The sequence below is a fragment of the Manis pentadactyla genome, chromosome 14, assembly GCF_030020395.1.
Source record: "Manis pentadactyla isolate mManPen7 chromosome 14, mManPen7.hap1, whole genome shotgun sequence".
Taxonomy (NCBI): domain Eukaryota; kingdom Metazoa; phylum Chordata; class Mammalia; order Pholidota; family Manidae; genus Manis; species Manis pentadactyla.
The window spans coordinates 29777525-29796129 of NC_080032.1; the positions used below are offsets into that span (position 1 = coordinate 29777525).

Below are 18605 nucleotides of genomic sequence, written 5' to 3' on the forward strand. Positions count from 1 at the left end.
AAGTTAAACTCCACAGGGTCACAGAGTGAGAGTTGTCTCCCCTTCCTCCTCATCTCCTTACCCCTCAAGTGTACCTTCATTTGCCAATGCTAAGTATACCTGGCTCCTGCCATGGCATGGCATCAGGCTCTTTTTCATCTCTTCCCTAAGGGTTTGGTTTTATCACTGAGTATTTTTTTTTCATGTTTCCAGTATTTGCTTTCCATTTACCTATTTTTTTCTAAATTCCTGAGAATAACAGCAAGTTGTACAGAAAAACTGCTTAATCATTTTGTATTTTTTAGGATAACAGAACCATGAATTGGAAGGTCCCTTGGAAGCCATTGTGTCCAAGCTCACACAACACACAAAGATCCCTCTGCAGCTTCCTCAAGGTGGCCTGCAACAAGCCTGGGCATACATCTTCTCATAGAGGCCCATCTGAATGTTGCTGGGCTCTCAGATTTGATAGAATTCTTCTCATCTTAAAGATGCAATTTGCAACTTACTTCAGGATCCCAAGTTAGAAACTATGAAGTCAGCCTTGACATCCCTCTCTCACACCCTAAGTCCTAGCAGGCACCAGGCAAGAGTGACCCTAGGTGGCACTGGAGCCCTTGTGTGACCACTCTTGCCCACCCCACTCCCACAGCAAAAGGGCCAGTTTGGACTGCTTCCACATCCACAGTGGAAGTGTAATGCAGCCTTGTCCTTCAAAGCTAGCAGATTCCAGAACCACAGTCTGGGAGTGAGGCATGGGACACAGACCACCATGGCTTCAGCTAAGAGCATGTCCTGCCTCACCAGGAGGGGGCTTCAGTCATCAGGGACTGGAGAAGGGCTTGCAACGTAAAATAAAAGTCTATCAGCACCAGGCAGATAATACAAACGACAAAGTGGGTCACTCAGGAAACATGAATTCATTGCCAACATTTAAAAATCCATAAATTTTATGTAAAATCTAGGTTGCTAAGTTTTTTTCCTAAAAGAGCAGAACATATGGGAACCCTAGCATGTATTCCAGCATGGAAACAAAGAGCTAAAGTCAAGTAGGGACCATACTTTCTCCAGTCTGCCATACCTTGCAACTTCTGACACAATTCAGTCATTTGTTACTTTCTTGGGATGTGACCCCTGGGCCAGGCTGTTCTCAAACCCTGGTTTGCTGGGATAGCCCCAGATTAGGCCTATTGTCCTCATTTAGTATTGACATTAGCTCCTGTACTCAGGGCCCAGTCTGGACAATAAATTATATGGTCACTCTAGGCATAGGGCACAAACCAACCCCCCCAACACACATACACGATGACCCCCCCATTCATGTTAAGCACAGAACCCTGTTATAAAGTGATTTTATTAAATTGATTTGGACATACTGTAGGTCAAATAATATTTTCCAAAGATAACAATTATGGAATTTAAAGCTCGACATAAAATTAGTAGCTTCAAAAGTGTTAGTCATATTCCCAGCAACAGCATGATAAAATAATTCAACTATGTAGAAATATAGAACTCTAGGACTAGCTGGAAACTTGGAAATCATTTAGTCTAATATCCTCATTTTGTGAGAAAACTAGACTCAAAGTTAAGCGATTTGCCCAAGTTCACATACCTAATAGTAATAAAGCTAGAAATCAAACCAATTTTTCCTAAAACTAAAATTCTATCAATGATATTTCAACTGGCTCTCTATCAACTAAAAGTCTAGGCTTTTCTCTAATGCTCCACACTACTGTGACATGAAAGAGTGATAAGACACTACAGTAAATCGTCAAGAAATTCAGGCCTGGAAGGGGCTTTAACACATAGTGAAGGTACCCCTCTCTGAGGAGGAGGAAATGTCTGAGGAGTGACTTCCCAAAGGCTTGTTAACAGAGAGGTCTGGGTTAGAGGTCTATTGTCCCAACAGTGACAAACTTACCCACCCAATCCTATCTCTGGCTTCATGGCCCATCCACTAAATTATGTGCTCCTTTAAAATCCCCTTTATGCCTTGAGGTTTTAGTTATACAAAAACCCCTTCCAGTCAAATAGAAGAAATTAATTCAAATATGAAGAGAAAAATCAAGCTTTGTTTCAGTATTTCAATGACTATTTTGGGTAGTTCATTTTCCAGCCTCTTAAGACAGTTGACAGACACCACTAACCTGATCACCCATTTCAGAGCTTCAAAGGTCCTTAATTTCCCCAAAGACTTCCTGAGCAAAAGGACTACATGTGGGAAATCAATGAAAAAACAGGAATGAGAAGAGAAACAATGTTAAAAATTAGTTGCTTTTTGTTCTTGTCATTGGGGACTTTTGGTCTTCTAAACATTCCTTGAGTCCCTCCACATGAGTTTTTAGTATCAATCTAGCCCAAAAAAAAAAAAGGCCTTTAAATCTCAGGATACTGAGCAGTTCGGTCTCTCTCCCCTCCCTGCTGCTCACTGCACTCCAGCTCCTGGCTGCCTCTCTTCCAAATGCACGTCAGGGCCGCCCCACCACAGCACCTCTACTCTGCCAGCTGGTGCTTCTCGTCTTTGCTCTCCACTCCACCACCACCCAGCAGAAAGGCCGTCCCTGACCACTAGCTAATGTTGCCCCCACCCCCACCCCACCCCACCCCGAAATCACCCTAATTTTCTCCATAGCACTTAATCACTATCTCAAACTACATTATTTGTTTACTTATCATCTGTCTCCTCCATCAGAAGTAAACTCCATGAGAGTAGGGCCCTTGTCTGTCTTACTCAGTGGCATTCCCAGGACCTAGCACAGTGCCTGGCACATAGGAGGTGTTCAATAAATATTTGTTGAATGAATGAAAAAAAAAAGGATTAACATAGACATTCATGCCTAAAAAGGAGTTGATAATCTTCAATGAACAGGTGTCAAGGACTCCTACATGTTATTGCCCAAAATTACAGAAACAGCGACTATTATTAGTGACTCCTCCTACCTACCACTTCCACGGGCTCCCCTAGCTAATAAGGAGTTCTATATGTTACAAAAGGAGCCCAAGAGGGCAGTTCTGCATGGAGAAAAGTCCTAATTTTGCTTGCTTCTCCTTCCCTGCTATTTACATTCGGCTATTTCCAAAAAAATTCAAGTTAAAAATATGTGATGTAGCCACTAGAAAATTAAGTCTAACATAGAGACACAGTGATTAGCAGAATCCACAAAAGTTTTTAAAAAGTTCAAGAAAATTCAAGGACAAGTATTTCTGCCAATGATCTTTCTGACAGGCTGACTAAAGGGGATCACAAGCCACCTAAAATCTAAAGTGGAACTTATGCCATCTAGGAAGGGGTGGATATTTATGGGTATTTTGAGGACATTAGGTAAAGTGGATTCAGAAATAATGGGACATATGGAAAGATATGCAGGGGCACAACCAAGTGGTAACCTCAGAAATACCAGAACACTATCTTAGTGGGAGCTATCCATTTTCAAATGCATTAACCAGTATGCTTGAATCAAAGAAAGGCATGAGCTTCCAGAGGGGAAGTCCCTGGGGTAACTTTTAGGTAAAGCATAGACAGAAGGTGACTCGGGAGGCTGGGTGACAATCATGGTTTCCTGTGTAGTATTTCAACTACTGAGGCATCATGCTGGAATCCCAGGACACACACATTCAGCACTGGGACCTCACCGCCCATCTTGGGCACTTAGAGGAATTTCAGATTCAAAGTCAAGTTGTGGAACACACTTGGCCTGAATCAAAAAAATCAACCTTACGTATGCCTCTTTGAAAGAATGTTTTGCTGGGGCTTGTGGTAAAAATTTCTTGGGTCAATGTAGGTATTTACAGGGTTTCCTTCCTAGTGGCACTTATGGGTTTTAAGATTTTTAACTCTTAGCAAACATTTTATATAACTGATATTTTGAGATGGTTTCTCTCCTTTGTGTGCACCCTCTGGTGGATGCAGAGGCTGGTGCTCTGGCTGAAGGCCTTCCCACACTCATCGCATTTAAAAGGTTTCTCCCCGGTGTGCACTCTCTGGTGGATGCAGAGGCTTGAGCTCTGGCTGAAGGCCTTCCCACACCCACAGCATCTATAGGGCTTCTCCCCGGTGTGCACTCTCTGATGGATGCAGAGGCTGGAGCTCTGGCTGAAGGCCTTCCCACACTCATAACATTTATAGGGTTTCTCTCCTGTGTGGACTCTTTGATGCATGCAGAGGCTGGAAGTATGCCTGAAGGCCTTCCCACACTCTTCACATTTAAAGGGTTTCTCTCCGGTGTGGACTCTCTGATGCATGCAAAGGTTTGAGCTATTACTAAAGCCCCTTCCACACTCACTACAGACATAGGGTTTCTCACCTGTATGAACTCTCATGTGAATCTGAAGATGTGAGCTCCAATTGAAGGCTTTGCCACACTCATAACATTTATAGGGCTTCTCCACTGTGTGGATTTTCTTATGTCTATTAAGTTTTGTTGTAGTACTAAAATCCTTACCACAATCATCACATTTATAGACCTTCTCTCCTGTGTGGTCTCTCCAATGAATGTGAAGTTCTGATATATGAAAGAAACCCTTATCACACTTGTCACATTTATGGGGCTTCTCAGCAGTGTGTATTTTCTGATGCATAAAAAGATCTGCTCTTTCAGAGAAAAATTCCCTACACATGGGGCACTTGTAGATCATTTTTCCTATTTGGTATCGTAATTTAGAGGAGAAAATTTCCTTACAATTACTATAGCTCCAGGATTGCTATTTCATAAAGTCTCTTATTTGGCCATTTTGTGGCCACTTATCTCAGGCTCACTCGATTTGGTAGTTTTACGGTTAGCCTAAGCTTTTCCCTGCCTGACTTTCTATGGAAGATTTCTTCCTGCATAGTGCTCCTCACTCAGGATTATTACTGATTATAAAGTGACATTTACTTCCATGTGAATTCTGTAACTCATTAACACAGAACTTTCTTTTAGATCCTGAGTTGTCAACATTCCAAGGAGTTCCCAAGGGGTAAACTTTTGCACTTCTAAGCCCCTGGAATCTTCCTCTTGCAGAACAATCTCGTACTTCTCACTTTTAGGAAAAGGACTGCACAGTGTCCCCTGTAGTAGAAGAGGAGATACTGTGTGTTGCTCTTGATCCCCTGTGGCCTCCTTCTGAAGAGTCAGTATGACATTCTGCCTCCTACACATCAGACAGGAGCCTTCCCAGAAGCAAGCTCCTTGATGTCCAGGTACGCCAACCTTCCTTTTGAGGATTTCCTACATAGGTATCACTCCAGGCTCCTGCAACAGAAACACAAATAAATACACTGAAAGTGCCTTTTTTGTCCAGAAAATTGCTACTGGTTCCATGATTAACTTTATGTCAGTGTGAGAGCAGCGATACAGACCTTTTCTGATCTTGAGGAAGGAGCTTTCTTATCTTCGAGAGAGACGTGTCTCTTGACTTTGCAGGTCTGAAGAAGAGAATTTGCAGATATCATGCTCCTGTTCACAGCCCAAATATACAATCCCATTACAACACTTACTGTAATTATCTGAACATCGAGGGATTATTATTGAAAAAGAAAACCCTCCTCTGAAGACCTAAATGTGCATAAGCAGCACAGTCCTGCAGAAAGGAGGAAAACTCTCTCCATGTTGACTTCAGAAGGGACAATGTTGCTGCTCTGTAGCTAAAACATATTTGAGTAGCCTCCAATCTACAGAAAGAATATGACATATGGGTATCAAATGCCATTTCCTTGCTTAACTGTCCTCAGTGTTTCCTGATGTACTTAATATAAAACCCAAACCCTCAAAAGAATACCCAAGGTCCTGCATGACCTTGCCCTGCTCCCCCATCTTGCTGAGCCTTCTGTTTGTTCTCAAACACACCAGGCTGGCGCCTGCCCTGGAGCCTTTGTACATGCTGTTCCCCATGCCTGAGATGCTCTCTCCCTCACCTTATGTGTGGCTTGGCATGTCAGCTGCCCCTCCCTCTGTAAAGAAGGCCCCTGTCTAAGACTCTATCTTAATTTCTTGTTTGATTCCATGAAAGCACACAGAACTTGTAATTATAGTTCCTTGGTTTTGATCGACTTCTACACTAGCATGTCAATGCCATGAGGGAACTCTGTTGTTGCTCACTGTTACATTCTGGCAAAGAGGAGGTGCTCAATTAATATTTGTTGAATGCATCTATAGCATATTTTACGACACCCTCTCTTCCCTCTCAGACATGTCCCTCTCTTCCTCCACAGACAGGTCCTGCTTCAATCTGGTCTTGCAGATAAAGGGACATTTCCCAATGGCTTATTACCAATCTTTTGACAACCAACATGGGATAAAATACGTAAAAAATAGAATGATGATCAAATAAAAGAAGAGAGAAGTCCCAAAATACTTGATCTGAAATCTTTTGAGGCTTAGGATCATGTACTAGCAATCTTTTCATCTCCTGTATCCTATACTCAGGAAGCAATGCTTCAATTAATTAATTAATTAAATGAAACCAACAGATCTTAAAATAATACTTTCAATAGTATGTTCCATACAAAGGTAGGGTACAGGTTGATTGAGGAGCTCTCTTACATTAAAATGGCAAAATAAATTGGACTAATTCTAGGTGGAAGTGTGAACTATGAAATTCAACTAGATACCCAAAATTTCAACAAAAACAGTCACTGTCTAGAAAAAATACATGTCTAGAAAAAAACCAAACTTTTTTCAGTAGTTTGTTAGTTTTAATCACACTGGTGTTTTTGTAAGTAGGATAACGCAACCAAATATTATGTTAGTGTTGTTAGGAACCAAGATTCAATGTGAGATAAATGATACAAAAATAAAATCAAAGTTAAGGGAAAAAATCCTTTAACATAAAATATGATTTAGAAATATCAGTTTGAACTCATGTCTTTTTTAGCTCTTTCCAACAAAAAGGCCTGGAAGCAGTAACAGCTGATAGTGAAGCCCCCTCCCCTTAAGTACACTCTCCACCAAAAAGCATAGGGATCCTTGGAGGAGCAGCTTATTGCAGGGCCAAAGCAGTATTTTACAAAATGAGCTTGGGACAGCTTGTTAGGTCAGAAAGCAAGAGAGTTGTGCCAAGGAACAACAGATACCCATTTATGAAGAAACCCCCATCTGCCAAACATGGGATAACTGAGCATCAAAAGGAATAACGAACACCGTCTACTAAAATGCACATTAAATATATAAACCTCATGAGCTCAAGATGATTTTAGGTGTGGTGAATGAGGGGAGCAGAGCAAGAAAGAGAGGGACAAACAGGCAAGGAGGCAGAGGCTTGTGGCTCTGGACAAAACTGGAAGAACCTAGGGCACCAATTTTTTACCCTGAAAATTGGCAATTTAAAAGGAAAGGGTCAGCATTCCTCCCATCTTTCTTCTATGAACTCTCTTTTGAGGTAATGCAACAACATAGTAAATATGTAACCCTTACGGAATACCTGAATCACACTGTGGTAGGAAACGTGCAAAACAGCAAGTGAAAGCACCACTGGGAACTCTGCTTTGTGAGGGTCAGGCTGTCAGCATGGAAGCCCCTGGTTTATCTGAGTGGGTATAACTCACAGAGGAACCACAAGATCACTGCGCCTTCCAACGCTAGGTAGCAGGAAACACACACCATCACCTCACAGCATTCTTGCCAAAAGAGGGAACCAGAGCTCACTTTTATTTGAAGGAACTAAGAGGGATAGAGGAACTACCAGGAAGCAAGCAGAAAAATACCAAAATGTGAGGCAGTCCACAGGTACATGGCATGGAAAAGGCGGGAGGGGAAGAGCTGCTCCAGAGTAAAGAGACTGGAGACATAACCAAATGTAACATAAGGACCTTCTTTGGAATCTGATTCAAATAAGCCAGGTGTTCAAAGGAGACAACTGAGGAAACATGATTAGGGACTGGATATCAGATTATATGGGGAGTATTGTTAACTATGTTAGGTGTGGTGATAGTATCACAGCTATGTAAACAAGTGTCTGGACTCTTACATACACTGCAGTCTGTAGGAATGAAATGACATCATGTCTGAGATGTACCTTAAAATGCTCCAGCAAGGAGGGAAAAAGAACAAAGCAAATGCAGCAAAACCATGGTAGCTGCTGAATCTAGGTGATAGGTAAGTAAGTAAAATGCTCTGCCTTTGTGTATATTTGAAATTCTTTGATTACAAAAAAATGGTTAATGTTGACAAGATATTCTTTTCTTGCTCTGCTTGAAATGACAAACTGATTTCAGAACAGACACACTGGACAGAGATTATGTGAACAAATAAAATCCCCCGAATGGCTATGATTTCCCCAGTCAACCTTGAACACGTGATAATGTGTGCACAGAGGATGTCACTGCAGAGGGAGAGGAGGTGATGGCTTGGGGACAGGGACAAGCAGTGGCAGGCAGGGTAGTGCTGCCCTCTGCTCTCCTCCCCTCATAAGATAGCCTGAGACTTCACCATGGCTCACCCAGCAACCCCTCTTGGAAATGAAGCAGTAAGGGTCAGGACGTCCATCTAGACTGGCCTCAGGAGAGGCTGATTCTGCTCAAAGAGCGAAAAGTCAACACAGAGCTGAGTGACACGGAATACTTATGACCATCCCACATGAACTTCTCCATAAGAGGAGCTTCTCCACAAGAGGAATCAGGCACTGCCATCCCTTCCATGTATAACGCTCAGACACGTCTGTAAGTCTCAGTACAAGGTTGGAGGCAGGGGTTGGGGGAAGCTACATTCTTTAGCAAAAAGATAAAGAAAAGTGCCCACAAGTTTCCATGCAACCAACCAAATAACAACAGAAGGACAAACTGACAAAAAGGGTCCACACTGTAGACTTTCCTAAAACAGCACCTGTCCTGTCCGCGGCTTCTGTGCACATAGGAGACTGGAAGATCTACAATCCCAATGCACCACGTTTCAAACTCTCGGTCCCAGGCCATTCCTCGTTATCTAATGTCTCCTAAGTGCTTCACAGCCAGATTTCTGACCAGAGGAAGCAGCCTTGCACTGAGATCATCTGATGCTGCCCAGGGCAACATCCAGCCTCTCCACAGGCAGCTTCAGAGGCATCCCCAGCAGTCTATTCAGTCAACCTACATTTGAGAACTTCTCAAACGGAAACTTAAGAGTTGTGCTGAGAAAAAATGCTTAAATTTAGCCCATTTGCCCTCAGCCCCCACCTTGCACTGAAAAGAGTGCCATCTTTCCTTCTTCTAGCTCAGCCCCTAGAATCTTTGCCTCATCTGAACATTGTGATACCAAGGACTACCTAGATCAGTGCTGACCTCACAGTACAGCTAAAAACAAGGGATCAGAAAATAAGTACCTGACACTGAAATGTGAGAAATCAAAAACTTAAGTCCTGTGCAAATAAAAGGTCTGGGCACCTGCACTGGAAGGCCATCTAGAGATGGCGGTGCAGGACTGAGCTGGGGCATGGAGCTGATGCCCCTGAGGGCTCACGAGCTGGACAGACTCCAGCACCACCATGGCCAGGAGGTAATGCCCCTGCTGAGTTAATGCCCCTGTTAACTGTGGCCTGCTGCCCAGGCTTTGACTTTCCTTATAAGCAGACACGCTTGTGGGTGGTACCTGCAGGGGGCAAAGGTCAAGAGGAAGGTAGAGTGAGGACACAGAGTTCTTCCCCAAACACCAGCCTGAGTCTGTCACAGGACGTGAAGATAACAGTCCCTCTGCCCCAGGAAGAAGCTTCTGGCGCTGTTCTTCCAAGGGGCAAGGAATAGGTGCAGGATGTGAAACAAATTACTAGATGTTAATTTGCATACAGTACTCTCTTGGCCATAGCTGGCTGAAATGTATGATTCTTCCCGGGGGAAAAGGCGCTGGTTTTTCATGTTAAAATGATCCCCATGGTTCACACCAGAACTCAAAGTAGAAGGGCCCAGTCTCCACAGAGCAGGCATTGAAGAATGGAGAAGCCTGTGAGTATAACATGCTGAAGCAGCGTCCCCATGGGGCCTTGGCATCAGGACAATGGAAGGCCTCAGTGCCACGGCTATCAGAGGAAAGCCCACAACCCACTTGGAAGTGGAGGTCAGCAAACTGCAACCCCGATCTGCGTTACATTCAGTATAGGCCAGACATGAAATCAGGACTAACCACCTTGATTCAGCAGAGGAGAAAAATCCAGTTACAGTCCTAGAGGAACTGGCAGCCAAAAGCCTCTACGCCACACTTTGCACATGGACATTAAGCCAGCTGCTTAATACCACACCTGCATTATTCTGACTAGACTATGACAATGACATGGGAACTACAGAGGCTCAGAGCTGGACCTGACACAACCAAAGAAAAGACAACTGTTGCAGAGCTACTAAAACCTCCCGGCCAGGCTTGTGAAGAAACAGGCCTTCAGAGAGGCACGTTAGTGGAGATGAGACCAGTTCCAAGCAGATTTAGGATCATGCCTTGTTAGCACTTGACAACAGATGAGAGCTGAGGGCTGGTGAAGGAGAAGGTCTGGCATAGGGACAGGTCAGTGATGCCTTTCAAAAGACCGAGAGTATAGATGCAGGGCAGATGCTGAATGAATGAAGTTGAACTGAGAGAATAGAAGGGATTTAAAAATTTATTTCCACTTAGCACTAGAACATCAGGCAATTATGTCACCTAATGCTATTTTGCATCTTTTTTCTTTTTATTCAGGATAATGTACCTGGCCTATCACACACAAAAATGTTTTATATGTTATCAGTCAGTCAAAATGTGAAGGAGCATGCTTTGGAAACTCAAGGATAGACATCTGTATTATGTATTTATTTTCTTTCTGAAATGTTGGCTGCCCAAGTGCTCATATTACTGATGAGACTGTTAACACCCAACATGTGACCTGGAGTCATCCACAAAACCAACTCAAGTAATAAACTGGCTCCTCATGGGAACAAAAAAGTAGAGGGGTATATGAAACAAGAACAGCACAAAGCTGATGGGTTTTGAACCTAGGTGATGGGTACCTATGGGCATATTTTGTTATTTCCTCTACTTTTGAGTTTATCTGAAATTTTCCATAACAGAAAGGAAACCAGTAGGCCTTTGCTTATGAGATCCTTGTAATTAAGATCTTAGGCCATAAGAAAGGCAACAGCATTTGACCTAGAACTAAATAGACTTTGCCTGCACTAACAACACAAAATCATGCAAGCCCAGGCACATCACTACATGGGGATGAGGATGTGAACTCACACACTTGTTAGTAGTTGCTCTTCCCTGAGTGAAATTATTATCCTTTGACCACAGAGTTCTTCCTGTCCTGCAGCTTTTTGACTCTGCTAATCCGACTGAACCTTTCCTGTGCTCCCTCAGGACCTCCCAGCTTCTCTTAATGTCTGTGTCCCCCAATCAGACCTGTCTTTACTTTCTTGCTTCCTTTTCTGACTCAGACACTGTAGCCCACCCTGCCCTCAGTCTCTTAGCCACTCTCCTCTTCCATCCCCATTTCTCAGCTCTGTCATCAGTAATAACTGCATCACCAACCCCAAGTCTGTTCAAACAACCTGTTCCCTGACCATTTGGGGCTCCCCCTGCTTCCAGATGACTCCAGCCCCACCCTGGCCCACCCTGCAGACTCATACCCACTAATCTCACCATTCATTCTGACTCCCTCCACTCTTGTCTATATGAGAACTTCCCTCTTGCATCCACTGTTAACTCTCTTGTGTCTTTCTCCCTCACTATTTTAGTAACACCCCCACCTATTTAAACCCAGTTCTTCACCTATGCATGCAAGCACCCAAGCAGCTGATGAACACCAGACTTTACTGAATTCCTGAGCCATCACAACTCCCCCCAATCCTTCTGAAAGTCTCAGGTACACACACTTTCCAATATTTGAAATCACTACTTCATCCTTCTCCTTTCTCCGCAGATCTCCTATATTCCCTCTACCTCCCTCACTTGCAACTGAAAACCTGCAGAGATAATTTATTGAGAAAACAGAAGTAATCTGATGGTAATGTCCTCATTTTCTCACTGGCAATCCCTCAGCTGGCTGTACCTTTTCTACACTGACTCCTTTCTTCACCTAAGGGCCCCACTCCCCACAGGCCTACCCTTCCCCTGTGCCCAGTCAGCAGCTCCAGCAGCTTCTCAAAAGCAAATCCTGCAATGACTTCTTGTCATCATCAATTCTGTCCTATCTATGGGTCCATTCCCACACAAACTTGCTCTAGGATCTCCCTTCCTGAAACAAACTTCTGTGAATCCACAGCTCCACTCCAGCTATCAGCCAAAATTATGTGCTCCCCTTTAAGAGCCAAACTTCTCCAGAGATTCATGCCTCACATTCTCTCAACCAGCTTTCTGTCTACATCCACAGACGGTGGCTCCTATCCAGGCCACCATGATCTCCACATCACCAGCCCAATGGGCACTGCCCTCGACCCCTGGCGGGACTGCACAGTACACTTTCACTCTCTGATCTGTGTGGCACCCCTCACCAGATGTTCTCCTACCGCACTACCCCTTCTTGCTTTTACTGGAGACTCCTTCTCCTCCTCTGCTCAACTTATAAATGTTGGGGGCTCCAACTAGGGACCCCCTTCTTTTCCAAGTCCATTACCCCTCTCTGAGTAACCTCACCCAGGCACACAGCCTACGAAACCATCTTCTATGTTGGCTCCCAGGTTTTACATCCACCCCTGACAGCTCCTAGTCTGCTTCTGGTATCACAAATATTCTCAGACCCAAACCCTGAGCCTGCTTCCTCCATGTCCCCCATCTCAGGGAAGGGCACTAACCTCCACCCAGGTGAGCCAGCTTCACTTCCTCTTTCCAGTGCCCCACTTACCCAAATCAGCTAATCCTGCCTGTTCCACGGCATCTCCCCGCCCTGCCCTCATCTCTCTCCACAGCCACTACCACCACTCAGCCAAGCTCAGAACGTTCTCCAGGCTCTCAATTGGCCATTTCTCTGCTTCACTTTTGCTCTTCCACAAGCAACCTAATGAAAAAACATAAATAAAATAATGCCATGCACCTGCTTAAACCTTCCATTGCTCTTCCAAGTGCCTATTCCTTTTGCTGGCACAAAATGGACACAAGCTGGCCTGCCCAGCCTCCCCTCCCACAAACCGAGCACACACCCCTCCAGGCACTAATGTACTGAGCACACCCACCCACTCCCAACCATTTCCACCCCGTGTACACATAACTGGCCCTTTTAAGGTACACACACATTGCCTTTTGAGTCTTTAAGCCTGCCCAGCATGTTTCCCTCAGTACCTCAAACAACTCCGCTGCTCACATTTCTCCCTGATCACCTGAGAGCCGGTATCATCTCAGCAGTTAGGGCCTAAACTAGGGCCAGGTCACCTTCAGGGACAGCACCTGGATAAACCAATTTCAGCCAGCAACCCTCTCCACCAACAGCCTCTAAGGGCCTCACTCCCCACAGGCCCACCCTTCCCCTGTGACCAATGAGCAGCCCCAGCAGCTTCTCAAAAGCAAATCCTGCAATGACTTCTTGCCATCACCAATTCTGTCCTATCTATGGGTCCATATCTATGTGGTATGTGGGTGCATACCACACACCGTTCTGGCTCATTTGCTCTATGGCACCTTCCCACTGGAGGCCTGAATTACTACGCATTTATGTACAGGTTCCCTTGTGTGTTTTCTCTCTCTCTCTGCTTCTCAAGTGTAAACTCAGCCAGCAAGAACTGCAGAGAATTAGTGAATTCAGTGAATATCTAAAACTCCTTCATCTCTGTCTTCCATGGGTCATCCAGGCAACAAATGTTTACCACGTGTCTAACCATATGTTTACTATGTGTTTGCCGTGTGTCAGTTCCTGTGTCTCAGCAATGAGCAGGAGAACACCTAGTACCATCCCCCTCGTGGAAGTTGAGCCCAGTGGGGAGGCAGAATCATCAAAGATGCCCACAATGAAATGTAAAACCCAAATTATGTTAAGTGCTACAAAGCAGCCCTGGGTGGTGCTCTGGAAGGGGCAGACCAAGTCAGGAGAGCAGGGGAAGACTGCCCTGAAGCAGCAAGAGCTCGGTTCAGATCTACAGGAGACATTCAATCTGAGGGCAGAGCATACACAAAGGACCTGTGGGAGAAAGTGAGGCGAGGAAGAGAAGTGGAAAAGGGCCAGTGTGGCTGGAGAAAGGGAGCCCAGAGGAGCACAGTGAACAATGAGAAGAGAGAAGATGGTGCAGGAGAAGTTAAGGATCTTGGTCTTTAACTGTAAGCACTGGAAAGCCACTGAAGTGGCTGGGTTTTGTTTTAAACTGGGAACATCACACTTGCATTTTTAATAGAAAACAGTAGCTTAAGTACAGTTAATAGGAGGAAAGCAGGAGTATTTGGGGGGTAAACCTTAGTAGTTTGGTGGTACCTTAATAGTTTGGGTTAGAAAGGATAGTCACGGGTACTAAAGCAGGGGTGGAGATGGAAAGAAGTGAATGTTATTTTGAGACATATTTAGGAGAGAAAACTCAGACTTGGAGCTGGATTCCTTATAAGGGGTGACAGAAAAGAAATGCCATGGATGGCTCCCAGGTTTTCTGTTTGAATAACTGGGTGGGGGTGGCAACACATTCATTAAGATAGGAACCTCTCTATGGAAGAACAAGATTCGGGGATTAAGATCATGATTTCAATTTTAGACACGTGATATTCAAAAGCAGATGTCAAGGACAGTAACTGGATAAAAGGAACTGGCATTCAGATGTCAGGGTTTTACAAGAAACATATCTGTGATCCATTAACATTTAGATAGTAGCTGAACTGGGGTTGGAGTAAGTTCACCCAGGGAGAAAGTGCTGGGTGAGAAGGAAAGGGATCCTGAGACTAAGCTTTATGGAAATCCGACACTCAGTGGCTGCATTTGAGAGAAGCCAACACAAAAGAACACACTGTATGATTCCAAGTATATAAAGTTCAAAACAGGGAAAATTAATCTACGCTCATAGAAACAGAAAAGGCAGAGCTCTGACTGGAAAGGAACATGAGGGGGCACCAGGGTCCAGGTCATATGGCTTTTTAAGCTGGGCACTAGTTTGCACAGGTGTGTTCACTTCACAGCTGTGAACATTCATCAAATTGCTTCCCCCTTGTGATTTGTCAATCCGTATGTTATAATTCAAGGAAAAATTCAGAAAAGAAAAAAATGGGAAGAATTCCATTGAGAGGGAAAGACTAAAGAGAACAGAAATAATGGAAAAAGCCCATGGAGACAGGATCCAAAGTCCAACCAGAGGGCCTAGGCTCAGAGAGGAGATAGCCCTCCACTGTGACAGAGGGGAGGAAGCAAGTGGCCTGTCAGAGTGGGAAGTTGGTGGGTCCTTGGCTGTTATCTTCTCCGTTCTCAGTAAAGTGGAAGGCAAAGTCATCTGCTGAGAAGAAGAAGTTTTCTGCTGAGGAGAGGGTGAATGGGGGGGCTTGGAGGTTGAGGAGCACAGAGAGGGTCTGAAAGGGTTGTGTGAAGAGTGGAGGCTGCCAGGGCATTCAGGGTAGTCCTAGGCATGTCCTGCATGGCTCAGTCACCAGGTGCTCTGAGAAATACAGACAGCTGAGTTTCTGCCAAATGGGAATGAGCAAAGGACAAAGAGTCATCTACCTGGAAGAAATCATAGAAATCACTACTTATTCCAATCCAAATTTCAGCCTTTGCATGCTGTCAGAGAAAATCATGAAACTGCCAAGGTTTTCATGGTCACTGACTTCAGTTGGGCCTTCTGGGCCCCAGGAATGCTTGTGTGACCCCTTTCCTTGTCACTGTACCTCTGACTCTGCGTATATCACTTCCAATAAATGGCCACCCAAATCCTCACAGAGAAAGCAAAGCTCATCAGAGAATACCCTCCATACCCACCACCAAAGTACAAACATACACACACACTGTGCAGCCCCAGCTCCCCTCCTCCTACAATGGAAGATGTGTCCATGATCCCTACGCCATGCCTTTCTGGGTGTATAGACTGAGTTTTTCTTTCTTTAACTTGAATATGTTATCTGAAATCAGACTGCTGGCTCAGAAAATCTAAAGTCATGTGAAAACTACATGATTACCTTGTAATAAAAATCAAGTGAAAATTACCTCTCAATATTTTTGAGAAAATACAACTGGTCTGACTATAAGAAACTTACAAAGTACTGTAGGTCTTTGTACAATATTATGGTTGCAGGACTTCCTATAAAGCATTAAATATAAATAACCCACTCAAGTAGCACACTCTTTGGTTAAATGTATTTAATTCTATTTCAACAGAGATCAAACTAACTTCCTATACAAAACGAGATCTGTCAGAACACAAGGTTTATAGTCCTGTCACTCAAAAAGATAAAGGCACACTTTCTGGGAAAGATAAAAATGAAAAATAGGGAAGAAGACATGTCTATGCCTCCACCCTCAACCAAAAATAACTACCACCAGCTGCAATGGGATGGAGTGGCCATGTGATTAACCTTCCCCACATGTGCAGAGCAGGCGACTGTGTCCTGGAGTCCAGAGAAAATTCTCAAAGATGATCAAAGGGCCTTAGCTCAGATGACGATGCACTAGATTACTAACTGTGAAATATAAAGACTCCCTTATAGGGATATAAATATAAAAAAACAACCTCTAGGTCCCTTCACTATTGGGAAGTGTTTTATAGGAAGATTCCTGTGTTCCCAGTTCCCTTAATATGCGTTCATTCATGTCATGTTTAGTGCTTGAAATAGAAGTGATACTCAAGAGACTCTAGCCCCCTGAAGCAGGCCTAGAAGAAAGGTGTTTCTTGCGACAGTCCTGGAAGTTGAACTCTAAGATGTAGAATCATATGGGCATGCATACCATAAACATTTATTCAGTACCCAGTACCCGTCAGGCAGTGGGCTAAGCTCTGAATGATTTTATGGTCAACAAAACAGCAGTGGCTTCTGCACTCACATGGTTTAAAGTCTAGGAGGTAAAGGCGACAGGATCAGCACTGCATGTATGGTGCTGACAGAGGCATGCCCCTGGGTATGCAGCTGCATAAATGAGGGGCAGCATGACAAGAAGACTTCTAGTTAGTCTACTTTTAAACTGAAATTCAAAGGACAAACTGAGTTAGCCAGAAGAACAGGAGGGCAGAGGGCCACAGCCCAGAGAACAGCAGTTGTCTAGAGATAATCAGGATGACAAACCAGAGGCAGTGAAAGTTCAGCATGTAGAAGGCAGAAGGTGGAGCAAAAGCAGGGATCATACATCAGCAGAGTCCTATAAGCAAGAGGAACATTTCAAGTGCTAAGGACCTGTTTTTTAGGACTTACTCTTGAGAAAACAAAACCACCATAGTGGCAAGACACCCGAGGTAGTGGTCTTCCTTCAATTCCAATACTTAAAGGTCCTCCTATAAAGCTAGGGCACTACAGAAGACAAACAGGAGGGCACAAAACTGCCGCTGGTGCCTAAGAGTGAGGGAAGAATGGGACCACACCCTCATGAAGGGTGGAATATGTAAAGGCTCCGGTAGGGGGTTAGGAAGCCCAGTTCCAGGACAGCAGCTCCTAAGGGGGCCAGTAAGCAGCTGCGTTTCTAGTAGGAGGTGCATTTGACTTCTGTACTCCTGAAGGGTTCACTCAGTTTTGGGAATAGGGAACACTCTCTTCAGATACAGCACTCGCTAGCCAATGCAATTTCCCAAAACTGTTTAAGAATTTACCCTGAAGTCCTCACTCCATCATGCATGTAGTCCCCTCAGGAACCCCTGCTGTCCCTGACACCCCTTCCCTGGTGCCCAAGCAGTAACCAAAGCCAAACCCCATCTTCTAACTGCAGCACCAAGTACAAGGGCTCATTCCGGCACAAGCCTGTCCACCTTAAGCTGGGTCAGCTGGAGCTTTACAAAGGGAAGTGTACTGGGTTGAATAGTGTCTCCCCAAATATTCATGCCCACTTGGAAACTCAGGGTGTGACCTTATTTGGAAAGAGGGTCTTTGCAGATGTAATTAGTTAGGATGAGGTCAGACTGGAGTATGGTAGGCCTAAACCCAATGTCTGGTGTCCTTACAAAACAAAGGAAAGAGAAATTCAGACACAGACACATGCATACAGTGGGAAGAAAGCAGTGTGGGAACACAGACTGAATGGAAAGCTATGTCTACAAGTCAAGGAATGCCAAGGATTGTTGGCAACCACCAGAAGTTGGAAGAGGCACAGGATCCTTCCCTAGTGCTTCAGAGGGAGCACAGCCCTGCTGACATCTGGATTTCAAACTTCTGGCCTCCAAAACAGAACAAATTTCCACGGTTTTAAGCCACCCAGTTTGTGGCACACTGTTATGGCTCCAGGAAAACCACTAGCCCTAGAAACTAACCAAGAAGGATATGGATTGCTGTCAGTAACATCTTCCTCCCTACTGATCTCTGTCAGGGCCCCACATATACACAATGGGTATGTTTATTCTTTGGGGATGCTGAATGGGTCACGCTTACTTCACATTTCACCCAAGCCCTTTCACTCTGTAAAAACCTGGAGTCATTTCACTTTTACCCAATTTAGAAGATTAAAAGTTGCATATTTCATTTATACACTTTTACTCAAGAGATTACATTTCATAGAAAAATCTTCATTTTTCCTTTCCTTTCCTTTCCAATAGTTCCCTCTTTGCCTCCACTTTTCAAAGAAATAAAAATCCATAAATGGCACAGAGAGTCTTCACCTCCCAGCAAACGTCACTCTCTCTT

The 18605-nt window shown here is 44.3% G+C and overlaps 1 long non-coding RNA gene across 2 annotated transcripts in view; it reads right to left on the reverse strand.

Moving 5' to 3' along the window:
- Positions 1-1315: 1315 nt before the first annotated feature.
- LOC130678833 (uncharacterized) overlaps positions 1316-18605 on the reverse strand; it is a 44620-nt gene continuing 27330 nt past the window's right edge. For both annotated transcript variants that reach the window (XR_005032062.2, XR_005032059.2), the window contains exons 3-4: positions 5318-5383; positions 1316-5210 (exon numbers count right to left, since the gene is read on the reverse strand). This is a non-coding gene — a long non-coding RNA (uncharacterized LOC130678833). The remainder of the gene's footprint in view (positions 5211-5317; positions 5384-18605) is intronic.